Below are 5563 nucleotides of genomic sequence, written 5' to 3'. Positions count from 1 at the left end.
GAGAGACAGTCAGACAGACTCCCGCATGCGCCCGACCGGGATCCACCCGGCACGCCCACCATGGGGCGACGCTCTGCCCACCAGGGGGCAATGCTCTGCCCATCCTGGGCGTCGCCATGTTGTGACCAGAGCCACTCTAGCGCCTGGGGCAGAGGCCACAGAGCCATCCCCAGCGCCCGGGCCATTTTTGCTCCAATGGAGCCTTGGCTGCGGGAGGGGAAGAGAGAGACAGAGAGGAAGGCGCGGCGGAGGGGTGGAGAAGCAAATGGGCGCTTCTCCTATGTGCCCTGGCCGGGAATCGAACCCGGGTCCTCCGCACTCTAGGCCGACGCTCTACCGCTGAGCCAACCGGCCAGGGCCAATATACAAATTTGATGCAGTCCCCATCACAATCCCAATGTCATTTTTTAAAGAACTAAAACAAGAAATCAGGTTGGTGCAGAAACATAAAAATCTCTAAAGAGTCAAAGCAATCCTGAGGAAAAAGAATGAAGCAAGAAGTATCACACTACCTGACTTCAAACTATACTATAGATCAGGGGTCCCCAAACTACAGCCTGCAGGCCACATGCGGCCCCCTGAAGCCATTTATCCGGCCCCCGCCGCACTTCCGGAAGGGGCACCTCTTTCATTGGTGGTCAGTGAGAGGAGCATAGTTCCCGATGAAATACTGGTCAGTTTGTTGATTTAAATTTACTTGTTCTTTATTTTAAATATTATATTTGTTCCCGTTTTGTTTTTTTACTTTAAAATAAGATATGTGCAGTGTGCATAGGAATTTGTTCATAGTTTTTTTTTATAGTCCGGCCCTCCAACGGTCTGGGGACAGTGAACTTGCCCCCTGTGTAAAAAGTTTGGGGACCCCTGCTATAGATCCAGGATAATCAAAAGAGTATGATATAGGCAGAAATACAGACATACAGACCAATGGAACAGAATGAAGAGCCCAGAAATAAAACCACATATATATGGACAAATCATCTTTGACAAAAAAATCAAAAACACACAATGGAGAAAAGGAAGCCTCTTCAATAAATGGTGCTGGGAAAATTGAAAAGTCACATGGAAAAGAATTAAACGTGTTGTCCCCCTGCATAAAAATTAATTCAAAATGAATCAAAGATCTAAATATAAACTCTGAAACAATAAATTACACTGAACAAAATATAGGTACTAAACTCATGGACTTTGGCTGTAGAGGACAATTTTGAATTTGACCTCAAAGGCAGAGGAAGTAAAGCAAAAGTAAATGAATGGGACTATATTAAACTAAAAAGCTTCTGCACAACAAAAGAAACTGACAACAAAACAAACAGGCAGCCAACTAAATGGGAGATGATATTTGCAAACAACAGTTCCAATAAGAGGTTAATATCCAAAATATAAAAAGAACTCAAAAAACTCAACAAGGAACAAAGAATCCAATTAAAAAATGGGGAGAGAACCTGAACAGACACTTTTCTCAAGACATACAAATGACCAACAGATATATGAAAAAAAGCTCATCTTCACTAGCTATTCATGAAATGCCAATCAAAACTACAAAGAGACACCTCTTCATACCGGTTAGATTGGCTTTTATCAACAACACAGGTAATAAGTGTTGGAGAGGGTGTGGAGAAAAAGAAACCCTCATTTACTGCTGGTGGGAATGCAAATTAGTACAACCATTATGGAAGAAAGTATCGTGGTTCCTCAAAAAATTAAGAATAGAAAAAAAAGAATAGAATTACCATATGACCCAGCAATTGCTCTACTTGGTACCTACCCCCAAAACTCAAAAACATTAATACATAAAGAAACATGTACCCCCTTGTTCATTGCAGCATTGTTCACAGTGGCCAAGACATAGAAATAACCAAAATATTTCTCAATAAAATATTGTGGTGCATACATACAATGGAAAACTACTTAGCCATAAGAAATGATGACATAGTGCCATTTATGACAACATGGATGAACCTTGAGAACATTATATTAAGTGAAATAACTAAATCAGAAAAATCTAAAAACTCTATGGTTTCACATATAGGTGGGATATAAAACTGAGACTTACGGGCATGGATAAAAGTAGAGATTTCCAAGGGGAGAGGGATTTGGAGGTGGAGATGGGGGAAGATAGTAAAGTGGGACAAATATAAGGTGATGGAAAATGACTTGACTTTGAATGATGGATATACAACATAGTCAACACTTCAAATGCTATAGAAACATTTACCTGAAACGTATATACTCTTATTGATCAATGTCACTCTGTTGAATTTTATTTTCTAAATAAAATTTAAAAACCCACACATTTTAAATCAAAGGGCACAACAATGTTAACTAATTTCACAGTCACTCTAAATTGTGATGGCAGAGCTAGCACTGATATTATAATTATTAATCATTTGTATTTTAACATGTGCCTAATACTTTGTATCTCTTACCTGATTTAATCCTCATACCACTCTGTCAAAAGCTTAGGATGATCATTAGTATTTTCATTTGGCAGATGAGAAAACTAATACATTGGCTTAAGTAATCTACCCATTTTGGGAAGATATCTTACAATTTATAAATCATGTACAGAATGTTTCCTTTTAGGTATTTTATGTAATGTGTCTGGTGACATACTATACATGTAAAGTTAGTTTCCCTTTAAATTTTTAAGCATGAGTTTTAGAAGACTGTGCTACCTTGCTTAGAAACAAAATGCTTTGTTTTGTATACCTGCATTATATATGTCACCTTGATATAAATAACTTGAATTTTTAAAAATGTTTATGTAAAACATAATCTGTAAACAGGTAAGATCTTTGGGGCAGGCACTCACAGATGAGAAAGCCTTCAAAAGTTCTGATTTCCAAGAAGTTATAGTACTCCATTAAAGCGAAAAATGTATGTTTTGATGCATCAGAGTGGGTAAGAGGAATATTTTGACATTGCCTCATCACCCCTACCTGAAGATGGCACATCTTACTTAGGATTAAAGGAAACCTTTTTGGTCAATGAATTTGCCAGTAGTGGAAAGGGGGAGTGGTAAGTGAGGGTCAAGTTTCTTTAGCTTTGCAGGATGCTGTCAAGGGGAGTCATTTTAATAATTTTAAAATGGGAACCCCACTCCTGGAAGGAAAGAGAAAATGGGAAAAACACATAAATTTTCAGAAGAAATGAAAGGGATGTGGACCCTGCTGACTGTGCTGCAGATTCCACCAAGGAGCCTGCTTGCGAGCCACATGGAAAACCTCAGTTGAGTATCTCTACAGCTGATTTCCAAGGATCCAGCTTTGTATGCCTCACTCACACCTACCTTCACTGTGCAGCTGGTTTCATGTGTGAGCTCTTAAGGGTCATGAGAACAATGAGATTTAGTAGCAGTCTAGGCAGCCAACATGGAGAGCAGACCAGGGTCTCTGGGAAAGAAAGGGAGCATAAACTTAAGTTGTAGTACCACTTTTGAAAAAACAAAATAGAAGCTACCAACAGTTGGCCTGGTTTGTTGTAAGATCCAGAGAAAGCACACAAACTTGTGAATTATGTCACAAAAAAGAACAAAAAGTGTGGAGTAAGTGTATTCATATAGGATCTGAGAAATTCTCAGAATCACCAATAGGACTGTAAAAAAGTATTTCCACCCTGAGGGCAATTAGTAAAGATAAAAAAGTGTAAAAAGTGTCTCCCACTTCAAATGCAAAAATAGCAAAGCAAAACTCCAAGGAATATAAAAAGTCAAGGATATGTGACATCATAAAAAAGTCTCAATAATTTAGTAAACTAAAACAAAAATGTGGAGATCTATAATGAATCTGACAAAGAATTCAAAATAGTTGTTTTAAGGGAACTCAATGAGCTACCAGAATGCAAAGAAAAACAATTAAATGAAATCAGGATAACTATGCTCACATATAATATGAGACATTTAACATAAATATAGAAGCCATAAAAAAGAACCAAACAGAAATTCTGGAACAGAATTCAATGAAAAATACAATAGAGAACATCATTAGAATCCATCAACAGAAGAAAAAATCAGTATATAAGAGGATAAGAACTTTATAATAACCTAGTCAAAGAAGAAGAAAGGAAAAAAGAAGAAAAAAGAGTAAAGAAGCATATGTGCTTTATGAGATACCATCAAAATAAACCCCAATATAAAAATTATTGGAATTTCAGAAGAAAAATGGGATAAGGTGCTGAAAGCTTATATAGACACAATGCCAGAGAACTAACCAAACCAGGAAATAAATTTGGAAGTTTAAGTTTATGAAACTAATAAATCAGCCCATTATTTCCATCTAAAAAAAATGTTCAAGTAACATTATAATCAGACTATCAAAAACCAAAGACACAGAAAGATGCTAAAAGCAGAACAAAAAAAATGTAAACTACAAAGGAACCTCGACATTATGCAATCAGCATATTCCTCGGCAGAAACCCTATAGTGCAGAAGAGAGTGGGATGATTTTCAGTAACTAAAAGAAGAAAAAAGAACCTTGCCAACCAATATTTTTACCAGGCAAAGTTATCTTTGAAAAATGAAGAAGTATTTAAAGACTTTCCCAGAAAATCATAATTTGAAGAGGATTCATTACCTTTAGACCTGCTTTAAAGAAATGATAAAAGGAATTCCTCCAGGTGATATAAAAGGATACTAATCAGTAATATGAAAACATTTATCTATATATGAATAGATTGAATTCTCATTTAAAAGGCATAGTATAGCTAGATAAAAACAAAAAAGACCCAAATATATGCCTATATGCTGCTTATAAGGGACTCACTTCAGCTTTGATGAACACTTAGGCTCAAATTGAAGGGATAAAAAAGATATTCTGTGAAAGTATACTGAAACTGGTAAGTATAATGAAAAAACAAACTAAAAATTAAAAAAAAATCTACAGCAATAATCTTGATAAACACAGATGCAAAAATTTTCAACAAAATAATAGTAACCCAAATTCAATAGCACATTAAAATAATTATACACCAAATAAAAATTATCCCTGGGAAACAAGAGTGTTTCAACACAAATAATTAGAAATGGGATATGCTACATTAAAATGAAAGATGAAAATCATGATCATCTCAATAAATGTGAAATAAACATTTAAAAAATAGAACCTTTCATGATTAAAAAGTAACTATTAACGAATTATATATAAAAGAAATAGAACTCCTTCAGCTTCTAAAAATCTGATGCATTATACATTGGAGCACAGAGCCACCTCACATCAAAATTTCAACTAAACTACACAAACAGCCATCACTCAGTACTGCTTGAAATCTAGCTGGATGGAAGTACTACAACTAGAGATTTAAAGAAGCCACATAGAGACACTGGTAGGAGGGGTGGAGACGTGGAATATTGTTCCTGGTTTTAGTGAGAAAATGTCCATTCAGTCTCTCATAATATGGTTCCTGTATATTTATTATAAATGTACTTTATCAACTTGAGAAATTTCCTCTCTTGTTTTAGTTTGCTAAAAATCTTTATTGTGCAAGTGTGTTGTATTTTGTCAAAAACTTTTATTATGACCACTAGTGGTCAGGTAAGTCTTGTTGTTATATCTTTGTATATCTT

The 5563-nt window shown here is 35.8% G+C and overlaps 1 non-coding gene across 1 annotated transcript; it reads right to left on the bottom strand.

Annotated features, from left to right (window-relative positions):
• Positions 1-283: 283 nt before the first annotated feature.
• Positions 284-359, bottom strand: TRNAS-AGA (transfer RNA serine (anticodon AGA)). The gene has a single exon. It is a non-coding gene; the product is annotated as a tRNA-Ser (tRNA).
• Between the last annotated feature and the right edge of the window lie 5204 nt (positions 360-5563).

This window comes from Saccopteryx bilineata, chromosome 3 (genome assembly GCF_036850765.1).
Source record: "Saccopteryx bilineata isolate mSacBil1 chromosome 3, mSacBil1_pri_phased_curated, whole genome shotgun sequence".
NCBI classification, from domain to species: Eukaryota; Metazoa; Chordata; class Mammalia; order Chiroptera; family Emballonuridae; genus Saccopteryx; species Saccopteryx bilineata.
Note: the sequence above shows the minus strand (reverse complement) of the source record. Positions and strands in the feature narration are given on the sequence as shown.